Raw genomic sequence first — 25,385 nt, 5'->3', positions numbered from 1 at the left:
TACAAAAAAACAACCCAACAAACAAACCCACAAAAAAACAACTGAATCAAATGCTCAAGTAAAATCTCATCAAGAAGAACCAGAATGAATGTTCTTTTGATAATTTAGGTCAACCATCTTCTGGCATATGCTTCATCTCCTCTCTTGATATTGTTGAGGCTTTTCTCCAAAAAAAGGTTCTAACTTGTTCAGTACTGCCTGGATGGTGTCTGCTTTCCAAGAATGTACTCTAAAGGTTAACTATCTTCCAGTGGTCTCAAAATAGATAATCAAAAAGCAAACTCCTTGGGGAAAACTGAATTGGGACAAGAAGCTGGGATGCAGATGTTAAATCAATGGGTAAACCTGTGTGTTAACCAGGGTTGGCTCCTTGGCCAAGAGTACATTCTACATTCCCCAGATCCTAAGAATTCAAAAATAGCTATAGAGACCTCATACAAGTAGGCTGCTGCCTCAACATCTAATACTCATCTGCACAGTGAAGTGAGGTAGAAGAGTTTATCATTTGAAGCAAAGGACATTGCTATAGAGCAAACATAACCAAGCAAATCAGCATCATGAAGAAAACTGTGTAGCTGCAGCAGCAAGGGCTTGGTAAAGTTTGCACAGCTACATGACAGGTTTGGCAAGCGTTTAAATGCCTGGTGTATTCTGTGCTTTGCTCTCTTGCAGGTGAACTTCTACATGTATCCAGGTTGGCTTGTTTAAACATGGTCCAGGTTTGTTTACTCTGTACCCTAGTTGCATCAGTGTAGTTAAACCATTCTGGTTAACCAATTACAGCAAAATCAGCCTCATGAACTGGATGCAAAAGTTGCATGTTCACTACATTCTTCAACTACATTACCTTCGAGTGCACTCTTTACTTTTTCACTTTCAAACTTTATCTCCTTGCCCCATATACTGTCGGCTCTACTCTAAAAAATCCCAGTGCCAGTCCCTTGTTATTTTAATTCCCAAGCTTCCTTTCTTCGCCTTTCCACCTTTCCCAGTTTCCAGTACCTATTTCACTCTATGTCCATTCTCTTTCTTCCTTTTCATGAAACCTGTTCTCCTCCCTCCAACATCTGGTCCATTCCTTCACTCACCTGGCCACATTTCCACCGTATTCCCAATTTCCTATCCTGCCAGGCTGCTGGTGCTCTGGCACATAGTTCCAGGCTGTGCTTGGTTCCCTGGCTCCTATGCTTACCTTCCTCACTCAGTATAATCATCAGAAGTTTTTCAATTATTCCTGTTAATAGTCCTCTTTATGGATCCTGTTTAAGTAACTTAATTTCCTTTTATGACAAGTTCACTGGTCCAGATGACAAAGGAAAGCCATTTCATGTTATCTTTTGGGAAACCTTTCAATACTGTTTCTCACAGTATCCTTGTGGGCAAAATGCCGAGCACACAGCTAGATAAAAACATAATTGCAACATGTGAGTAACTGGCTCAGGCCTAAAGAGTTATAGTAAATCAGGGTTACATCAGGCTGGTCACTAGCAGGGTATTCCAGGGCTCCATTATAGGGCCAATTCTTTATAATATTTTCATAAATGACTTGGATGTAGGACTAGAAGATGTTTTGAGCAAGCTTGCTGACGATACGAAACTGGGAGGAGCTGCTGACTCTGTTGGGGTGGAGGGGCCTTTAAGAGAGATCTAGAGAAGTTAGAGTGCTGGGCGACCACCAACTGCATGAAATTGGTGAAGTTTAAGGGCAGGTAAGCAACAGGACAACGGGAAATAGCTTTAAACTGGAAGAGGGTAGGTTTAAACTAAATATTAGGAAGACATTCTTTACTGTGAGGGTGGTGAGGCACTGGAACAGATTGCCCTGTTCCAGTTGTGGATGTTGTGGATGTGTCCTCCCCAGAGGCATTCAAGGCCAGGCTGGCTAGGACTGCAACCTGTTCTAGAGGGGGTGTCCCTGTCCATAGTTGGAACTAGATAATCTTAAAAGTTCCTTCCAAAACATTCTGTGATATGATCCCATGAGTTTAACAAGAGTAAGGGCCAGGTTCTGCATCAGGGAAGGGGCAACTCTGGCTATGCATGCCAACAGGAAATGAGATGCTGGAAAATAGCATGGCTGAAAGAGGTTTGGAGATCTTGGTCAACAGCGAGTTGCTCATGAATCAACAGTGAGTCCAGGCAGCCAACTACAACCTGACGTGCATCAAGCATAGCACTGCTAGCTGGTCAAGGAAAGTGACTGTCCTTTACACAGCTCTGGTGTGGCCTCACCTTGAGTACTGTGCACAATTTTGGCTGCCACAGTAAAATGAATAAATAAATAAATGAATGGATACAAAACTATTAGAGAGTATCCAAAGGAAGGCTACAAAGATAGTTCTGGATAGTAAGATGTAAGATTGTATGGAGAGCAGCTGAGGCCCAGAGCAAAGGAGCTGAGGGGAGGCCTGATGGCGGCTGCAGCTCCTCACAGGGAGTGGAGGGCAGCGCTGAGCTCTGCTCTGTGTGACAGCGACAGGGCCGAGGGAACGGCGTGGAGCTGCGTCAGGGGAAGTTCAAGCTGGATATCAGGAAAAGGTTCTCCACCAAGAGTGCAGTCCAGCACTGGAACAGGCTCCCTAGGGAAATGGTCATGGCACAGAGCTTGCTGGAATTCAAGAGCCTTGGCAATGCTTTGAGACATACCGTCTAATTTTTGCGTGGTCCTGTGTGGAGCCAGCAGTTGGACTTGATCCTTACAGGTCCCTTCCAACTTGGCATATTCTGTGATTCTACTGCTATAGGTTTAATGCACTTAGGGAGAATGACTTTAAACCATTTGTTAAAGCCAAGATAAACTTGAGGCTATTAGGACAGCCTGTACAATTTGATACTGTAGCTTTAAAGACAGTCAAGCAATGCACCATTTTCATCAGGGCTTGCTCACGGGGAATAAGACTGTCTTCTGGGAAATCCCATATCCCTCATGAGGCTGAGGAGCCTAAAACAAACCAAGAGTCTTGGCTATTGTTGTTCCACTGCTGCCAGACAACAATTCTGAAATAAAGGCATCCATCTATACTTTGCAGTACACAAGCAGGATAAGAACCTTGGCTTTCCTTCAATATTAATATCAAGTGTCTTTATTATTGCTGAATCTTGGAACCACCATAATGATTGAAACTAGAAAGTATGACGTTCCACTGTGCTTTTTCAGGTTGCATTCAATTATGCACCACTGAAGCTATTCTCACTGACACTGGCATTCTTACTTCTGTCAGACTTAGCTTTGTAAATAACATTTTCCTTCAATATAGTTTGTTTATACACATTTTCTGGCCACTTTCTTCCTCAAAGAAGAAATTTCCGCACGTAAGGATGGAGTAACTCTTCCAGAGTTACAAAGGCATGGATGTAAGCACATGTAATATGCCATATTCCTCTTCAAGGAACCTAAGGAAAGGTTAGGCTCCAAGCCACAATTCAACCTGACAACTGCCACTCAATGAATGCCCTTAAAAGGGTTACTTCCCAAGCACATATGGTTACCTATGAATTTATACTCTCTGAGTCAAGTTCAGAACATCTAGTTGGTTTAAGGACCGTCCACTGATGCTGCAAACTTGGTACTCTGATAACATGATGCTTGAACTCTGCTGAAGTCACAGACTGCAAAAAGCTGAGCTGGCCTCAATCTTCTACGTAGACAAAGAAGAACAAAGAAATGAACAACAGCAGAACAAGGAGTCTTAATGGCAGATTCTCTCTGTGCCGTATGTACTCAGGTGTGATCCCATTTTAATTAAAATCATTAGAAAAGTATTCTACTCATTCCTTTCCTAAAAAAGTGATTCAGATGGCACTGTCCCAGTACCATTACATGAAATTTCAATTTTTTTCTGAAGTCATGGCATCAAATTTCATATACAGTCATTAACATTCTAGCTTATTCAAACTCCCCCCTTCTCTAACTTAACAGATGACTCCTACAGAAAAAGGCTCTATCTTTTCCTGAGTACTCCAATGGGGAAACAGGAGTCCCTGAAGCAGAATTAAATACATTGGACAGAGATGTGAAGAGATTACATGTAAAAAGAAAGGCCTACCATTTTTTGCCCTCAATAATTTCAGGCAATTTCTATTTCATTCTCTGAAATAATGCTATCTATAAAAACAGAAAGATAATATTTTTTAAAATAGAATTATCTTCAACTCAAAAAAAGCTTTGGCTGTGCAAAGACCATTTCTGAATTGTCTCCGAGAACAGAGAGGATGTAGGTAATTACAAGAGGGTCACAGACAAGTTAGCTTCATCAAGTGACTGGCATATGTTAGTGCTACCCATTCTGACAGAAGATCACTTGTAAGTGCCAACAGCTACAAAACAGAAGGTTATAAAGACTTGCTAAAATTCATTAATAAGGCAGTCAGTAGTTATCTGATTTCACAGCAACACCTGCATATTTATCTTCTCATTACCAATTGGATGATGGAATTTTTTTCAAGCACATTTCAAAAATCTGCCAACTTCAAGTATAAAAAAAATAAACTTTGTGGTTAATTTTTCCCTTAACAAAGTACAGCTGTTGAGAATAATTGTTCAAGATCTTACCCTGTAATGTCAACTGCAGCAGAACAAAGAGTATTTAATTAGCAAATCTATCCAGTAATTCAACACCTATTATATAAAATGCCTTCGTGATTTTATTCAGGATAATTTGCTAAGAGGGTTATTACTGACATTCAGATGAAATTTAAAATTCCTACGCAAGTCGAGTCATAATAGCAGTAATGATCCCCCCAATCAGGAGATACTGTGTCACACAAGGTTCTTTTGCAATGCAGCAGCCGATTTCCTGACTTCTTAATTCCTGGGCTCGGCTCAGTGAGAGCCCTTCACACCAATATTTCAGTCAGCAATACATCCTTAATGGGACTCTATTAAAATACCTAGAATAAAAATGACTTCTTTTTTTTTTGTTAAGAAGAATGACAGCACTGCTATCATATCAATCATTAGCAGTTTCTCAGAAATGCACAGCAAAGGAAGGGAGGCTTACAGTGAGGCTGGGAAGACAGAAGAAAGGAGGAAGAAAATAGGAAAATTGTTACTCGTTAGTTTCCTTTTGCAAATAATATTGCGCCGCTCATGAGAGCTGGATTGTCTCCTATTGCAGGCAATCCAAGTAGGAAGAATTAATTGCCTGGCAACCCATCTGTACAGCCATGCCCCCTCCCCCCCAACAAACATATACTTCTAAAAACCTGTGAACTCCTGCACACAGTGAACAGCTGTGAGATTCTAGTTTAACTTTCTACTTGCAAAACCAAGACTAGCAACACACGCACGCTCTCACCCATGAAATGGGAGTCGACAAACTAAAGCACTGTAATTGCGGACCATAAATCAAAGTGCAAAATTCTGTCCTAATTTGACTCCCAACTTGCTAATTACTTAATTAAATGGGAACGTGATTTAAGAAAGAGAATGGTTAGGAAAAATACGAATATACCAAGAACAGTTTTTTCCATTACCTCAAGTACCTTTTGACATACCTATTTCAAAGCCACTAAAGAGCATCTTCCAACAAGAGGATTCTGGTGTGAAAACAAGCTAAGATTTCTAGCTGAGTTACAAGGCAATGGGACACGGCATAAAGCTAGCATGCAAAGCAAAGACCTCTGCTGAAGACATACGAATTCTCTGCAGACTCCTGGGATCAAAGACATGAAGGAATGGAAAGGCAGACTTATGTCAGGTGGAAGAGACTTAACAGAGTGATTTCAAAAATAATGCATCAAAGGCGTATCAAGAAAAAGAAAAATCATTTCTGCCTTTGAAAAACTCTAATGGCCTTGACAAAAACTACATTTTTGAAGACTATCCAGTGGATATCCTACTGTATGCCTGAGATTTTTTGCCAGCTTGGGTGTTCACTTGTCTAACTGAACAGTAATATTTCTGTTATGAGCTTTAACAATTCCTCTTAGCTATTCTCTCCCATGATGAAGAGGAACAGACAGAAAGAACTGTGGTAACTACGTATCACCACTAATTAATCCACATAAGCACTTACAACCTTTCCATTAGTTTTGCTACTATTTTGTGCTAAGTAACCTCTAAACCCTGGCTGCAGAATACTGCAAGATGGCTTCTTCAGGGAGGATCTTCCAAAAAAAGATTTCTACCCCTCAATAAAAAGGTACACTTATCATGAGAAGTGAAACAAGATGGAAACCTTGTTTGCTACAAATAATGAAGCAGCTCCATAAAGTTTTCATCAAACAATGGACCTGATTTAGAACAGTTTGAGTGACTCAATCCAGAAAGGTAATCAGCATGTTTGCTCCAAAGAGCTTGTATTACTTATTTGCTTTACACAGATAAAGCATTCAAAGTTTTATTTCCAAAAAATTTAAATTCTCAGGGAATATCAACGGCATCAGAAATATACCACGCCATGCAGCCAACCTCTCCCTCCTGGGTATCATCCCTGGAGGCATTCAAGGCCAGGCTGGATGTGGCTCTGGCAGCCTGGTCTGGTGGTTGGTGATCCTGCACATAGCAAGGGGGTTGAAACTGGATGATCATTGTGGTCCTTTTCAACCCAGGCCATTCTATGACTTTTTCAGAGACACTGAAATCACCTGCTCATAGTTCACTCAACAAAGCTGACAGACAGCCAGACATCACTACAACCTTGCTAGACGGTGTGCATAAAATCAAAATTGGGCAGTGCACCAAAATGAAAGGGAGACTGGTTCCAAGACACAAAGCAACACACACATAAAGATCCAGCAACACATTTACATGACAACAAGAGTTAGGATCTTCTGCCTCACAAACAACAGAAAATGCACAAAGAGGCAGCATTACAAACTTTCTGAACACAACAAAAATCATGCATATGTTTGTCACATTTTGACAAGGAAAGCAAAGATGACAGTAAAATACTGAAGAGGATGATGTGAATCAAATTACAACTTGAAGACAATGTTCCCTTGGTACCAGAAACAATTATATCTTTAAAATTCTACAATACCTCCAGTTTGAGTACTTGTGATGAGCTTTGATAAGAAAACAGGAAAAAAAAAGAATTAATTCTTTATTAAGTTGTACCATTATTAGTCATTCTGCACAACATACAACAAATTATGCTACACTACAGCAAATTTTGGCTATTTTGGAAATAAAATGTTTTGATACCAGGATGGAAGATAAACACAGAAACACGCTCCTACAACTTCGGACCAAAGTTACAAAAGCCCCGCACATCACTCCCCTCAAACATCTCCTGTGTACGAAATTCATTTAAAATCCTGCAAAAGAAGAAATGGAATGCTTAACAACAAAGTTGAACACATGATTGAAAAGAAGCTAACTGATTCAGTTCTTACCCACCTTTGTGTTCTCAGAAGTATTAAGAACACAAAGTCAGAATGGATGACAAGCTCTTAAAGGCACGAGCATTTCTTAACTCTGAGTCTGGTAATGCTTGTTCCAGAGAAACCACATTACAGAACCAGCAGCAGTTCCTAGAAAAGCACCAGGACTCACAGCCCACCCCCTGAATTATTTTCTTCCTGAGCTACTCATTCAAAACAGAAAGCCCAAAACGGATGAAAAAGCAAGGAAGGTTTTTTTTCCCCAACTATTTTAGTCTATGGAAAAAACAAGATCTGTAATACGTAAAGCCCCTTGAAGAACATGGTACTCAATCCAATTTTAGTTCATTAACTCTCCTGAATAATTTTTTATTTAAATCCATTAAATACATCTATGCTTGATGAACACTTTGTACTTAACTGTAAGATGTAAGAAAACCTTTTGTGCATTTCAAGTACATTGCACCTACATCAAAAGCAAGGTTTATCACAAACCTAGAAGTAAAATCACATCTAATAAACAGAAATATATCAAGCATCATTTATTATTTCCTAATAAAATTAAAATGCGTGTTAAGGTATTCAATATTTAAATGAATACAGACAAGTATATTCTCCTCAGAAGAGGAAAAACAGCATTTACTTTAGTGAAATGAACATTTAGACAGGAAGGCTTTATTTTGGATTGTTTCTGAAACAATGAGCATTATTAAAATAAAAAAGGTTTTTCTGACAAAAATGGCCTTTTCTTTAAAGAATTGTAGACAATTCTGCAGTAAGTATACAGAACTGAGCAATGTCTACACAGACACAGGTATATTCACTGAAAATAATCTTGAAATTCTATCAAAATTGAGAGAAGATGCAAGCCTTGCTAACAAATACTGCGCTTGAATGTTATGTCCATCAAAAAATTGTTGCTTGAAGTGCTGTAAAACCAATCTGTTCTTTCATTACGACTAAGTGGTCTTCTATCAAAACAAGATCTATTTAAATTCAGAGATGTATTTTAGCCTCTAATTACCCTCCAAAAAAAGTTCTTATACCTAATTTCTTAAATGTCATGCAATATTTTCAAACAGCATGTAATTTTGTTTCATTAAACTAGATGTATTTAGACAACATGACACTTGTTTATATAAAATTAAACAATACTAATTCATCTTTCATGGTTGTACAGCTAGCGCTGGCAGCAAGGCTTCGGTTTTTGTGATCACAGAATCCTCTTTGAGGGATCAAGAATCAGATGGGCAATGCAGGATTCATCTGACTAGACAGGGCAAAATGATCTTTGTCAACTGGCTGCCCAAGCTGATAAGAAAGGCATTAATTTGGATTGATGGAGGTTGAAGCACGTGATCAACTACTAAGGAAGTGGTAGACTAAGATGGGAAGGGTGAGTGTAGCGCAGGGATAGGTACCTGGTTCTGTATCGTGCAGTAGCTGTGTTAGCGATACAGATGATGGTGCAGAGTGTACCCTCAGCAGGCCTGCAGGCAGTGCAAAACAAGGAGTGTCAGAGGTACCAGATGGTTAAGCTCCTGTGCAGAGGGACCCCAACAGGCTGGAGATACCTCATGGCCTACAGGAAGCACACAAAGCTCAGCAGATGGAAATGGCAAGTCCTTCCCCAGGGGAGGAAGGACTCTGGGACTGACCAGCAGGAAAGCGGCTTTGTGGAGAAAGACCTGGTGATCCTAGCAGATGCTGTGCTGTCCTCAGTCCAGCGATGTAACCTAGTGACAAAAAAGGCCTGGGGAATCCTGGGCTGAATAAGGCAGTGTTGGCAGCAGGTGATCCTCTCCCTTCACTTGGTACTGGTGAGACACACAAGGAGTGCTGTGTTCCGCTGAGCTCCGTGATACAATAAAGATGCACACATACTGCATCAAGTCCAGCACAGGAGCACAAAGATAATTATGGAAACAAGAACATTCTGAAAGCCTGCAAAATAATCTACTAGAGATCTAAGACTCCCTGGTTAAGGAAGCAGAAGTTCCTGCACATTCGGCTTTCTAACTCTACTATGATGTTTAGTTTTCCACTGAGCTACTCAAACTAAAAGACAAGAGAACAATCAGGTATATACCAATTGCTACAGTGATCATAATTGCTCCTAAAACACAAAATATGTGCCAAAAGCAAGTTCTTTTAGGATTGCTCAATCAGGGGAAAAAAAAAAAAAAAAAAAAAAAAGAGAGAGAACCTACTGTAAGATGAATCTTGCTGCATCAATGAAGTAACTGAACAAGACTTTTGTCATGCAGAAGCATATACACAAAGCAATGGAAAAACTGTTATTTGAAGAAGTCTCAGTCTTTGACAGAGTCATCTTTCCTTGTTAAGATAGATAAATGAAAGAAATGCAATAAGGCTTATTTAAATTCCAAAGAACAATGAAGCCTGCATGAACTCAGCACTTGTAACAACAAATGGAGATTTTACCAAGGTACCTATGCAGGACTAATTAATTATCACAGCTGAAGTCTCAGAAACTCACAATCACATTAGGTATTGATCAAAGTAATGAAAAGATAGGAGTAGGGCAGGTACCACATCCAGTACCTTCGCCTTTGGCAGCTCTTAACTGTCTTCTTCGATGATATCTAAGAATGAAATTAGTTTTCATCTCTGTGTGGGACACTTAACCTCTTCTGCTTCAAGCAGGACCTAGTGATTGCTCCAAGGATGTGAAAAGACAGCAAGGAGCATGCATGGTTAATAGCATGAAGTCTCAATCAGATTTCCTATTTGTTCAGTGTGACCTCTGCACAGCACTTGATGAAGCTGACCTGGATACAGACAGAAAGAGTTTCTAGGAGTGCCCACCAGAGCCAGCCACAGTCTTTTCAGATCATCTCTTCAAAACGAGCTTCCTGAATTCTCTATGTACGTCTGACCTAAAGAAATGAAGATGAAGCTCCTGAGGACATAAAAGACCCCCCAGAAACAAGTATCTACAAACCACGTCAGAAATAAATTCTACAGGGCTGACAGATGGTTCTAAGACATACAGCTAATTTCTGTCATACACTGACACCTCCATGTAGACAAAAAAGTAACAAAACAATAATTTTAGAAGCATAAGGCTTTTAAATACAATTTTTTGTTAACCTTACTACAAAAGAAAATTACCAGTTAACAATCCTAAATAGCCTGTTAAAAAATTAAAAATAAGGCTTGCTACTGTAGATCAGCAAGAGGAACTATAGAGCGTACTGGGGCAACTTCATTTTCCAGACTTTTCCTATAAGGAGGTGCAGGAAATTGAAAAACAAAGTATTTGATGCCAATGGAAATTACTCCCCATCCACACATCCACAAGAGCATACAAGTTATAACTGAATGCTTAAAGGAGTTACATACAGATTAATGTTTGATGTCACTGCGGCTTCCACAGAAACACGTTCACAATTTCATGAACATACTACACATACACTAAGAATAGTTCAGCCTTATGCAAAAACAGATTCCTGGAAGGGATCACCTTCTTTTCAGTCTTCAGTATTTTAGCAGTTAATGGTCAATTGGTTAAATATCCAAATCAGCAACCTAAAGCATTTTTAAATACTTTAGATACTTTTTACTGTCTGCTCAATATCCTGTCACATGACAGAGAACACTGTCACTGTTTTTAGAGCCAGAAATAAAGCCAGAAGTATATCAAAGCATTCAATTTCATTTTCTCAAGAACTGACTGAAACTAGATGACAGTTTCAGAAGCTACTTTTATGTATCGGTCTGTCACTAAGCACTCCGCATACAGCTCATTTCACTATTTAGAGATTCCACATGAGTAACAGTATGGCTTTGTTACTGAAGGAACCAAGTTGTTAAAATATCATTATACTGTACCACAGGATATGGATTTGTTTGTTTGTAGTAAAGAGAATGGTAATACTAAGATTAGAAAAACAAGCAAATATATTTAACCTTTCAACATGACCCTCTTGGAATTCAAGCAAAAAACTAACTTTCAGCCACATATCAGATTAAAGTAGTAGAGTTTTACCACTCACTCAATCCACATAATTCACCCAAAATGGCATTACTCAACAGGAATACATTTCTATTCTAGGGATGGAAAAACCTTAATTATAAATGCAGCTAAAGCATACTACCCTCCATAAATCCATTACTGCAAGAGAGGCATGCTGATTATTTTTAAATCCTTAATTTGTCATTTAGACCTACTGTTATCTCATTTGTAAAGAATTCAAAACACATTTGCACAAAACTGGCTTTCTAAAACATTAACTGTGTTTATAAATCTCTCACTTATTTCCCTACAGTTTGACAGGATTGATTTTGTGCTACATACTTTAACTCAATCAATCTTTGACTTTGGAAATTTTCATTTAAATTCTTCATCCCACAAATTCAGTTAAAGAAAGAACATCACAACCTAAAGGTTTTGTTTAATCTAAAAACATACGTAACAAGCTTTCCTATTTCTTATTACTTTGAATCATTAATAAAAATCTCAGCTTTCACTCACGTGCCAATGAAGCCTTCTTTCAAAGCTTGCTTTTACTCTTCAGTTTAAACAGAAGGCACCAGCACTAATTTACATTATTGTCACACCAGTCATTCAATATCCTCATTAGAATTATATCTGACATGAGGCCTGCAGGGCCTTCAGAAAACTTTCGGTGCCAACATCATAATCCAAACACAAGCCCTGGACAACAGCGGCTTAATTTTGTCCACTGCTATTACAAACACAAGCACTGCTAAGCTGTTTTGTAATGCCTTTAGATTACTGCAGGTGGCTAAAAAACAAATACATCAATTAAAAAGAAAAAGAAAGAAAGAAAGAAAGCATAAGGAATCACAGAATCATAGAACTTCCTGAGTCGGAAGGGAACCCTGTATTTCACAAGTCCAACTGCCCTGCTTCAAACAGGGACCTGCAGACAGATAAGGATACAGTAACAGAACAGAAATTCATGCATGAGTTTTCCAGCATTCCAAGACCTGGTCTGAAGTAAAACAGGAACAAACGATCATCTTACCATCAAAACAAATAACCACCCAAAAAAGCCCTACATATTTCCTGTAAACAGCAGAGGAATATCAAGTACTCATAAAAAACATTCAAGAGCACTAGATTTTTTTACTAATTCAAAAACACATACCTGTTGTCTAGAAAAAAAATCTGCTGACCAGCCTTGATGACATGGAAAAGATGCTGCTGCTTTCTGACAAAGGTAGCATTAATTTTTGTATAATTCAATCAGCTGCAAAACAAGAGATCTGAAAGGGTTTTCCCAGGAAATACATACTCTCAGTGTGGCTGACAGAAGACCTTCTTCATAACTCATGCTCCTTTCTGACGCAGTATATACTTAAAAACTTCATATTTACTAACCTAGATATTTAGAATCATAGAACGGCACGGGTTGGAAGGGTCCTCAAAGTTCACCTAGTTCCAACCCCCTGCCATAGGCAGGGCTGCCAACTCCTAGATCAAGCACACCAGATCAGGCAACCCTGGACCCCATCCAACCTAGACTTTAGAAACCTCCAGGGATGAGTCAGCCACAACCTCTCTGGGCAGCCTGTGCCAGCGCCTCACTGCCTTCTCTGTGGAAAAACTCCCCTGACATCCAATCTAAATCTTCCCTCCATTATTTTAAAACCATTCCCCCTTGTCCTGTCACTATCTACCCATGGAAAAAGTTGATTTTCTTCATGTTTATCATCTCTCTTTTAACACTGGAAGGTTGTAATGAGGTGTCCTCAGAACCTTCTCAACCTTATTTCTCAACTATTTATTTCAACGATACATAGCAAGGCATTTACAGGAAGACAATACTTTTGTATTCAAAGTCATGAACCAACCTCAATATGACGGAACTCAGTAAATGTTATCCTAAAACATTATATAGAATACTGAATTCATTAATTCTTTCTCAAGCTTATGACCCTATGATACTGACAGCTACGATCTTAAGGAAAAAAAAAGCTGAAGTGAATCTTGACAGCTCATCAGTTCATCTACTAACCCATTACCATTCAGTTATTCATATCAACTACCTATAACAATATGTCTATAATGGATCAGATGTGCCTTCCACCTGAACCACTGCAGTTTTGCTATTTCAGTTTTCCCTTTTCATGCACAGTTGCTCTGCTGCAATCCATCACATAAGAAAACTGTCACAAAGCCGAAATATGGCAAATTCAAAGTATTTGAATATTTATTTGATTAGAGTATAGAAGATTATCCTTATTCGGTTAAAGTACAGAAGATTATCCAGTAGATGAGAAAGGTAATTAACATCTAATTTCAAGCTTTTCAAATGAGCCTCCCCAACAACACTGGAAGAGTTCTACACTAAATAAGTTTCTCATTTTCATTCAAAAAGGCACACCTGGCAGACCAACAGTAATGGTATGAAAGAGAAAACAGAAGACAAAGAAGTATTCAAACCCAGGAAAAAAACATGTTCCACACTCTTCCACGTGTGCTTGCAGTCATCATCAACCAAGCAACATCTGAATAAACGAGGTACGCACATCCTGCCAGAGGTAATTTAACAGGTTAAATAGAAAAGATACTTAAATCTCTCAGAAGTCAAGCAATAAAAACAACCTACAAAGCCCAGTAGCACACAGGCTTCTAGACTGACTTCTGAGATGGATTTGCTGACAACATTGGTGGTTGAATTTCCAAGCTTGAAACATTGGGCATATAGTTCTGTGCAACAGCAGAACAAAATGCCCAGTATAAGCTGGCCATTCACAATGGGCCTATCTTCAACCAGTTTATCTGCTTAGAGTGCCAATTCCCCAGCACTACCATAACATGTATGCTGCTGGGACTTCCACTAATTATTTTGTATGCTTTGAGCATACATCTACTATTTCTGGTACTAAACACTATTATTTTCCATATACTCCACATATCATTTTTTCCTTAAGGCTTTTCACCATGCTGCAGAGGACACATGAGCAAAAAAAGAAAACATTATGACCAAAACAGACCTCAAGAATTCAAGGACATAAGCTCTACAAACATCTTGGTAATATAAAAGTCAAGTTTGAGGCTCATGTCAGAGCCAAGCCCATTTAAAAGGCAACGATCTAGGAGTAATACTAATAACAAAGTGTTTTTTCCTTCAAAGCCTGACATTTCACAAAAAAAATGCTTCTGATCTTAATAGCAAGCTATAGATGAGAGACTCATAAGGCAGACATCTTTCATACTAATGCCTCCCTATAGAAACAGTGGAAGTAGCTATATCCAAAACCACAGCTGTTCCAGGAATCCAAATCAGTAGTACCCACTAAAAGCTTGGGAGGAGGAGGTCACAACGTTTTCAGATAAGCTGTCCCCCACCTCCTTCTGCCAAAATAACAGATCTCTCTTGGATCAGAAGCAGCTTCAGAAAAATACTCCAATTGCTGCTCCTGCTGCGGAGACAGGAATTTATGATGGGCTATGGGAAGCACCCCACTGGCCTCAACCCTGAAACACCGATGAGGACTGCATCATAAAGGCCTTACACACTGTGAGGGATTGCCAAGTATACCATAAAACAAGAACACCAAATTACAATCCTAATCTTGCTTCTGAGCCCTGTATTTTCAGCCCTTAGCACAGATTTGCCCCCCACAAAAAGTATTAAGTGTCAGAAGAGGTCCACTGATTGATTCCTAATCTAACTGATTTGTAAGGCTAGTTAAGACATGGCCAAACTGTGTCCACGTCTTACTTAACATCAGTGTTCAAGCAAGTTTCACACAATCTGATTACAATTGACTAGAAGTGTCTTCCTTCAGTAATCACTTAGAATGAATTTTACATTAGCAGGATCAAGCACACGTCAGGCCTCAGTGGAAATGAAAAGGGCTTATAGTAATAGGATTTATAAATCCACCACATTAGGTTAATGGCTAAATGATTTACATGTAACTTTTCCCCCACCTCCTCCTCCTCACCCTTTAATGAAAAAAGAAGTAAAAAAAAATCCTATATTTGGCACTTTTAACTGTAAGTATCAAGGCAAAAACAGATATTCATGTACTTCTTTTTAATTAGCTGAAAATTAAAAGCCATGAGTGACTCTTCATTAACTCTTTCAGAGCAAGAATAATCAATCCAATTTCTATAAAGCCAGAATGCTTGAAGACCCTTATGACCTATTTCAAATAAACACAATGAGCCATCTACGCACGCATAATGAAGCTGAAATGGTTTGAACCAATAAATATGCAACTGATAAAAATGAGATCCTTATTCTTCATAAATTGGCAGTAATGGAGTTCTTCATATGAATATTTTCAATTGCAGAGACGATTCTAAAAGCCCTTGCTCCTTCTCAGCCAGCAATTCAATCCAACTGTTAGTAGCAGTTACTAATGACACGGGAATACAGATGGCTTAGAGCCAGCACTCCCTCTCTGCAAGCATTGGAATGTCCTACACCATGTGGTAAACCAGGTGCTTTGTTTTGTTCGTTTGGCAGCAGAGGCTCTCATTTTCTGGAAATTTGAAAGGAAAGTCATTCAGCTGAGCCCCTGCAGCAGCAGTCATTTTCATCTGCTGCCTTCCCTGGGGAAAGGCAGGGAAAGGGACCATCCGCAGGTCCTACCTGGCTCCCACCCGTCTCCAGAGTGGGTGCCAGGTCAGGAAGGAAAGGTGAAAAGCTCAAGCTACACACACACCACCCTTATATTCCCCAAAATTAATTAAAAATTGTCAGATAACAAGGTCAGCACTTCTCAATTATACGTTGCTTCACATTTTCAGGTCACCGTACAGACATTAATAAATGAATCCAACACCATATGCTTAAAAATAGCTCATCAAACATCCACCCGTTGTCACAGGCATAGCTATATTAGCACCACCTCGCTTTCTTTCCATGGCAGCAGCAAGCCAGACCTCTGCTGGAGCAGAGCCCCTGCCCTGCCCTCCCCTGACAGCCCTGGACATCGTGCCCCTGAGCTCGGCTCACCACAAAGGCTGGGCTTATATACACCTGCCAGCTCCTCTTGGCAAACACATTATCTGTGACCAGCTCAGGCCCAGCAGCCTTACAATAGCCAGGAGGAGCCAGTCGCTCTCCAGTCCGGTCGGGTATTAGGTTCACATTCCTTCCCCACAAACACTTGTCCCACGTCACACAAAAGAGTGACCAACAAACCTGATACAGGGTCGTTAAATTCAGACAGTGAGGCACCACACAATGACCTTTAGAAGAACGATATTAACAGGTGGCTGGTGTCTAAAACAAATCATTATAGTACACTCTAGCAGCATGGACGGCAGTGGAAACACATTGTCTTGTCATCAGCAATTGAATAAGCCCCAAGCAATGCTAGTAGAATACAATTTTCACACTCGGGAGCTATTTTTCTTCTCCAGAAAACATCTTTGTTCGTGGAGCAGAGATGAGGAGCAGCAATGTTCGAATAGAAGGCAGTGCATCTGAAAATTTCCCAAGGGAATACAATGTTTCCACCTCTGAGCTCAAAGAATCCTGCTATCCGCTCAGAGATCACATAGGAGTTCTTCAAGATTGAATTCAAGTGTTGCCTACTAATTTACCCCTCTTGAAAGCAGCCCACTGCAAACACATCCCTACTTCAATTATAAACAAAGAAATGGGTAATATAGCAGTTCCTCCTTCAAAACCTGGCTGAGAAAGAAAACTACAAGCGATCAAATTAATTGCCCTCGCTCGCTAATTAGTTTTCCCAACATCAATCATCTCAAGTTAGCAAGTTTTCATCAACTTTTAACCCCGAGACAAGTCACTGCTTTGACACGAAAGACAGCTGTGGCAAAAGGCTGCAACGTTTTGGGAAAGGCGGCCATTTCTGACCATGTCCAGAGCTGAACTCCGCCTGGTGGGGGCAAAGAGGGGAGGGGAGCCCATGTTCCTCACCCTGACAGCCCTGCCAGCCCTCCTTGGCAGGGAGTGGAGTGGAGGACCCTGTTGTCCACCCCGCACTGCAGCGTGGGCCACGTGTCACAGCAAGGCAGCGAGAGGGGCCAGGCGGCAGATCGGTTTCCTGTCAGCTGCAGAACGGCAGACACTTAAGCTGCTCAAAGGCTTCTCATTCTTTGCTTTGGAAAGGGAAGGGTAGGTTCAAGGACACTACCAGCCTAATTTATGTTTTACACACAGGCAAAGCTATGATATCATACTTGAAAGCAAGAGGCTAACTGGTAACGTATGGCTCTGGTACTGAAGCATGGACGGATGGTGGAAGGAGTTACAAAAATGCTCACGGTGAAATGCATTGGAGAGATACGCTGCTCGAAGTTTCATATGGTGGTGCAAGCCTTCTCAACTGCCTGCTCCTACAGCCATAAGCCAAAAGTGATATAGCTGTTAATTTGTTAGGGAGCAGCCCACAAGCACCTCAGTCACAAAGTACGTTGCACTCTCAACCTCCTGCACCCAGCTCCTCACTTCAAGCCCATCATTATAATTCAGGTGATGGTGAGAGCTGAGTTATACGCATCTTTGGGAACATGAAGGCTCCCACCATGATTTATAAGCAACATGATATTGGTTTTCACTCTGTCTAGTTGAAAAGTAGTACCAATGGCCAATTTCGAAAGTGACTAGAAACAAAAAGTGGATGCCTTGGCAGCAAAGACATCTAACGCTTCAGGAAAAATAAAAATAGGACAGAAAAAGAGCTGTTAAGACAAAAGTTTGTAAAGTAGGTATATCAACAAAAAGCAAAAGCCAGCCATACAACAAAAGTCTCCTTATATATGTTAAAGTACCTGAAATCTTCTAAAGTTTTCCTTCCTCAACAAAATGAAAAAAAATAAACAACAAAAACCACACATTCCTATGCAGTCAGTGTCATCATCTTTTTTTTCTTCCTATTAAATAAACATTATATATGCTTTTTTTATGTTTTCTGAATTTATGATACATATTCTTTTTAGGTGAGTCACAAGCTCTTTATTTCTTTAGTAGTCTGAACACTGAAAACAAAAGCAAAATCACACAAAATCTACATAAAACAAAACAGGGGTGTCACAATTACAATCTGGAACATAATTTACTAACTTCAGTGACATGGTTAAATCACCCTATAAAAATATGCTAATTCATATAAGTTAAAGCATTTCTTCAAGAGTTATTGTCTGACAATGTTAACTCAAGGTAAAGGAAAAGGAAGGACGTGGGAGGAAAAAACAAACAAACAGAATAACTTTATTCTTGATTTTGACCATAATTGGAGTAAGAGAAACCTTGGTTTTCTTTTTTCTGGGTTGAGCTCAGGCCCTCAAGATTCTCTGAGGACTGAATAAAGATGTCCTTCCAGCCCACTGTGAACTGCACAGTTACTAGGATTATGAGTGGATCATCTGAGGACTTCATGAGGCCCATCTCTCCATGCCTGTGTGATCAGACCTGCTATGGAAAACACAGTGTAGTCTGAGTGTGCCCATCATTCCATGCCTGTATGATCAGATCTGCCATGGAAAAGACAGTGTAATCTGAGTGTGATTACTCTCTCCTCATCTGAGGAGAGATGGAGTCTCTCGGGTAGGACAGAGCTACCAAACAATCTTTTTTTAAGAGACCTCTTGCACAGGTTGCTAGAAGTGCAAGAAAATAATAAGAAATTGAAAGTCACATCATCAAACGTTTGTTCTCAACCACATCTATCATATAACCTTGATGCAAGTGGGGATTATTTTTATTTTATAAAAGAATTAAGTCAGTTTATACATGAAGCCAATTTTGAAAAGAAATGAGTTGTTCACAGTAGCATGTCATTTTATCTAACAAATACTGTTGTCTAACATTTCTCTTTAAGTACTGATAATGTAAATGGCAATGCAGTCCAAACAAAGAGCTTTGTCAGAAGTCATAACTTCACTGGTACTCTCAAGATCTTATCTTTTGCAGGGAGGTTTCCTACTGCTTACCACGCTGTAAGTTTTTGATAGGCACATACAACATCCACGAAAGACAATAAAGAACACAAAGATAAATTTGAAGCATATCCTGTTCCACAACTCTTTGAATTAAAGTTGCATGATTCCGATAGTTACAAAAGCTGTTTCACACCAAGAAACATATAATCACACCTTGATCTTGTACCAAAACCTAAGCAAATCACAAATTAAAGTCTAACGCCTGCCTATCGTTTCAGAAGCGCATGCTGGAAAGGTATCAAAACCTCAACATCCCTCTATGGAAGGAATATAATGAGCAGATGCTGATAAGAAGCATTTTTTAAACTGCTACTCAGAATAGAGATACTAAATAATATTGAATAAAAATATGTTTATTATCAGACTTAGCAAAAGGCATTATTATCACATCCCTAAAAGACTTGGAGCTTTGAAGGGATATAAACATTACACTGAACTGCAGAGGTAAATGAAGACCTGAAGAACACCCCTTCTTCAATTTATTCACTTTCTCAGTGGGACAACGCAGCCCTCAGGCACAGTGCTGCTCAGCCATCAGTCTCACAAGGTCCCCTCCTTGCAATTCACTCTTCTACACAAAGATACATCTGTTTAAGCCCAGTTTTCCACACCTCCCTCCTGCCATTGTGCATGGCATCTGAACCAAAGAGAAAGCATTTATTCCATAGAAAAAAGCGCAGATGCCCAACTTAGTATGGCTGCCATTTACCTCCCTTTCTCCCCAGCACTGTCTCAGCAAAGAACACTGGCTTCTGAACCCCCTCCAGAGACACCAGCTCTTCAGAGACTCACTAGCTCAAGATCGCCGTACTAGATCATACTTGGCCACTGACATGACTGTGAATTATCATCATTTTGCAAGCAGGAGTCAAACATGTTCGTATGTTCATATACACATCCAGTCCCACCCGTAATTCCCCAAGTTGAATGTCTCTCACAGGAAAGGGGCACCAATACTTTCACTTTTGTGCCCCCCCTTTTACTAAGTAGGCTCTACTTCAAGCCTGTAACTCCAGGCTGAGTAAAGACAAAGATTTTAAAAGCAAGACATATGATATTGATTTATCACAAATGACAGGAAAACTCACCATCCCCATGCAATTTCTTTCTCATAAAGTTAACTAAGAACTGAAATATGGCTCATTTATGCTGCCAACTGCAGCGACCCTAAATTTTGACCAACAAACACAAGACACTAATCATGTAAGAGGACTTGTAAGACAGTGATAAGAGGAAAGAGATGAATGAGACGTCAAGTTGAACCACACATTTGGGGCATCAGACACACAAATTATTTTGAATCTTAGCTTTTCTTGCTGCCTGTTGTTCTCTGCCACAGCACGAAATCCATACAACTGCTTCAAAACTTACTGGAACAAAAATCAAGTGTCATACAGTCCACTGCATAGCAAAAAAGATTTAAGAAATCCGCGACTGTCGTTAAACTCAGCCCCCAGAAATCACACATCATACAATCATATATGGCTCCATTTTAAATATGGTGACAGCAGGAAAAAACAGAGTGGGACATGACAGCATTTTTGTTTGTTTGTTTGTTTTGTTGTTGTTTTAATCTCAGTAGCCCCGACAGCCAATCTGATAGGTATTTGTTCCTCATCATGTCCATAAATTACATATGGTCAGACATTCTAAAGATACGTTCCCTAAAGGTTTCAGGTTCCTACCACTGCTGTCTTAATTTATGTTTCAAAGGAAACTCCTGTGGAAGGAAAAAAAAAAAGAAAAAAAAAGTACTTTGTTGGCTCGGAGCAGTACTGTCATGATGGCTCCTAGATTATTCCCTCGAGGCAGACAGACTAAGTAGGAGGCTTTATCATCATTCAGGCAGATGGGTTATTAGACACATGACACCAACAATTTTAGTAGACTTGAACACGCAAGCTTGGTTTCAAGGCTGAAATACCAAAATGAATCCACTCCTGAGGAATCCTCTGTTATCAAATAGATACCATTAGAAGTATCACATCTATAGTGTAATGATTTAACAAAGTATTCTTATTTTTTATTCCTTACTGAAAAGTAAGTGAGAAAGAACTGAAACAGGCACTTAAGTCCCTCTCTCTCTCTCTCTCTCTCTGCTGCATCTGAATGAGGTTCCAGTGTTCTATAGTTTCACATCTTAACTCCTCACCTGAAGAGTAACAGTTATGAAAAAGTTGAGAGTATTTTTTCTGCACTCATCTTTTTGATCCTGGGTAACTAGTCTCTCACAGAAGAGAATTTAGTATCATAATTGTAAATACTAAAGCATAAAAAGTCCCTAGCCAATTGGCTTCACAGCTAAAAATACTCAACATGAAATCCTTTCTTCAGAACCATTCCATTACTTTTACCCACTGTATGTACATCAGTGTTTAACATTTTTATAATGTAGGTACATATCCAAGATTCCAATCTGTAAGCTGATACTATTTAAAAAGTGCAAAATTGCTATAACTACAAAGAATTGCCCACTGTAAAATTCCACAAATGCCTTTAATAGAATGTACTAAGCAGCTTACCACGTATCCATCCTTTTTCACCTCAAAGAAAGTGACATTTTCAAAATTAACACATGAAACCCATCCATCCACAACATAAGCTCCTAAATCTGTTAAACTTACAGGCTTAAAGTAGAGACTAAGAATATGGGACAGAGATAAAATTAAAGAGCTCTAGTGACTCAGAATCTGAAAACTCAGCACGAGTTTTATCCTGGTGGCATTTTGGAGGGTGATCAACAAGGAGCAGGCTTTGGTACTTTCCAGTTATGCTACTAATACACAGTTTTTGCCACTGTAGTTTTCTCTTTTTCCACTCTAAAAAAAGTCATCTTCACTTGTAACTGATTTCTGATATGAGACCTACAATACCTAACGTCAGATTTCAAATTAAGTATATGTTACTTAACAGTACTTTTTATTTAATAGATAATAATAACCCAGTAAATTTGTTATTTCTTCTATCAGACACTTGCAGTCTGATCTAAGCTACACTACAGTATGCCAATAACATACAATAGCACAATTATTTAGGGGTGAAAATCCTATGGAGTCCATACATTCCAAGATGGAAAAATTCACATTATAATCAAATCATAATTTCTGTTCAAGAGGAGTTTAATGAATGTGTACTTTAGATATTCAGTCTATTCGTGGAAAACGAGAGATGACCTTCACTCTTCACTCCAGTAGCAACTGGTTTATACCGTCCAGCTATGCACACAAAGGCATTCCGTGTTTGCTTTGATTGCTTGTACATGCCAGAAGTTGATGTCATTGATAGATTAGGGCTAATGACACCCTTATCATTCTCACACAAAAACTTTATTAGCATTATAGAAGGACTGAAAGTGTGCTACCCCATTTTCAAAAAATCTTTCCCATCTGCTGCTGGATGACATACACAGATCACCTTCCCTTGCCTATTAGCTACACAGTACAGCAGGCATCCGAACTCCACGGGAAGATTCTGGATGCACGTGTCTTGTGAGCAACTCCAGTGTTAGTAAGATAATTACTCTGGCATTGCTAACTTGCAGCAATAATTGGGAATGAAATCACCTAATAAGCCCAGTTACCTAGTAATCTAACACATTATAACCGTAACGACTGCATATAAACTTTGAACCCCCGTTAATGCCAATTAATTTCAAGAGCATTAGCACCCACGGTAAACAAGTATGAAACAGTTCAACTAATTAAAGCTTACTACGTAATATTCCTTTAGCTTCAATTATCATTTTTCATATTAGTCATCCGAAACAGTAACGATATCCACCAGCTGGAAAAGTTAAGCACTTAGAGCAGGGCCATCTATTCCCACAGCAACAGGTAACCGTAACAGCTTTTGAAACTATGTCATGCACTTTCCTAGGGAAACTGCTAACTAAGCCTTATCAACAGAGACAAACAGCAGATGGCAATAAATGTGCCAAGACACATTTCATCCTCCAGGAAGAGTTCAACGCAAGGCATCAGCAAAAAAGAAGCAGAGCTGGAAACATGACTTCCACAGATCTTAGCCAGCTGCTCTCTTATGTAGCAAAATAAATAAATAAATAAATAAAAATCAAACCTAGTCAAGCAGTGATTCTCACCCTACAGTACAGGTCTCCAATGTAGCCCATCTTTCACAGAAAATCTAGTACCAGGTGCATCACAAGAAGGCAGCAGAAATCATTTTCCTTATGAGAAGCTTCCTTCTCAGCCCCCATTAAAAAGGAATTTGTTCAAATACAGACATCGACTCTCAAGGCTCAGAATGATCCCAATGAAGTCAGAACCCTGTAACTACATGCAGACTTTTAATCCTGACAGTTGATCTCGTCTGGAAACATCCTTCGACAACTCCACTGCTCACTCATAAATGTACACAACTGGGAAGAAACAGAAGCCTGGAAGTAGAACTAAAATGATAAAAGGAAATCGGTTATTTGCAAGTTATGTTACTATTTTTAAAATATGTTACAGTACAGCTGAATTAACATTTATGTCCCCATTACATTTAAAAGGCAGTTAAAATCACAACATGTAAAGGAGTTTCCTTTCACTAAGATTTCCCAAACTCCATCTCCTCCATTATTCACTGTAAGAGCTCAAAAATGCAGAGCACAACAAAGTGCCAGTTTCATGTGTTAACTCAAGTCCTACACAGCTATCGGCCAAGACACAAATACTTTTTTATTTAATTAAATTAATTAAATTAAATTAAAATTAAATAATTTTATTTAATTAAATTAATTAAAACCAAAAAATACCTCCACACTCTGTAAAAGCTGATTAATGGGTTAAGCATGCAAAAAGCTTCTTTTCCTTTCTGTTGATGTTTGTTTGTTTTTAAAAAAAGAACTTAAACCATCAAAGTCCAAACACCACAAAAGGTGTCTACTTCAAATACTGTCTGGCAGAGCTGAGCAGTAAAAGTACTACCATGTCACATAAAACTCAAACAAACCCCAAAAACTTATGATCAAGAACACAGAGCAAATCTGTGATGATTTATGTGCAACACAAACTATTAATAAACTATTAACTCCAAAATTCTTCGCAGATAGAAGAGCAGGCACAAAACAGGCTTTCCTTACGTTACGCTAGAAAAGGCCAGGGACAAATACTAAGTCAGTACTGATACTTGATAATTGTGATAATCTACTGCCATGCATACCTTACATGCTCTTCACTGCAAAAGAAGTTGCTTGGCTTAACAGAGAGACTGTCCCTTATTATGCGGACCAGCTGAGCCAAAAGCTATGCAGTACTGTATGGAATAACAGAAGGATCATTTCTGGAATAGGCAGATAAATAACACTTCATACTGCTCTACCATATCCAGATCTCTTCTGATCGATATATTCTTTCTTTTTTTTTTTTAAATAGGGAAAAAAAGGAAGAAAGAAAGAAAGAAAATAAAAGCAACCAATATTCCTTAGAAATGGAAACAACTCACATTTAATAAGCTAATAAAATAAACATCAGATAATATTTATTCCCACAGTAAAAATTAATGAAAAGGAAAGTGGGACAGCTGCACAGTCCAAAATTGGCACTGATTTTCAGAGAAGGAATAGGATCCCTGAAACTATTACTAGATGGCTCAGGAATCCCTGGCAAAAAATCAAAGTTTCTTAAATAAAAAAAAAAAATTGTTGTAATTTAACACAGTATTTATGACAGAGCAAAGTCACACAAGCTCACACTCCAGGCTGAAAACTAAGACCACAAATAAAAGCCACCATTTATTAATCTTCCCTCAGTCAGCATGTCAGAAGCTCATCTTACTGGGAAAGAAAAACACACCAAACAGCACAAAACAGATGATTTGCTTATATATGAACGATGAAATAATTGTTTACTTTTAATGCTGTAAAAAAAAATCAAATCAAAGTTCAAGAACCCCCACCAAAGCAGCAGATAGCAAGAGGTCTGTAAGAGAGAAAGGTGAGGGTTGTGTTTATCTGAATGTGCTTGTTAGACAAGCCAAGATTAGGACAAAGAAACCACAGATACCTTAAAAGCAACCAAAGTCATTATGAAAGCCATTAGATCACTCTGAAGTGCAGGTATGCCCCTAGCCACAGAAGGAAACACATTAGTTAAGAAATGCCGTGGCAGGATGTAAAAGGAAGCAACTTGAC

At 39.1% G+C, this 25,385-nt stretch overlaps 1 protein-coding gene across 2 annotated transcripts in view; it reads right to left on the bottom strand.

Annotated features, from left to right (window-relative positions):
- POLA1 (DNA polymerase alpha 1, catalytic subunit) overlaps positions 1-25,385 on the bottom strand; it is a 193,224-nt gene that overhangs the window by 120,066 nt on the left and 47,773 nt on the right. The window lies entirely within an intron of this gene.

Source organism: Lagopus leucura, unplaced genomic scaffold (genome assembly GCF_019238085.1).
Source record: "Lagopus leucura isolate 7727_CA_CO unplaced genomic scaffold, USGS_WTPT01 Super-Scaffold_100001, whole genome shotgun sequence".
In the NCBI taxonomy this organism is placed as follows: domain Eukaryota; kingdom Metazoa; phylum Chordata; class Aves; order Galliformes; family Phasianidae; genus Lagopus; species Lagopus leucura.
Note: the sequence above shows the minus strand (reverse complement) of the source record. Positions and strands in the feature narration are given on the sequence as shown.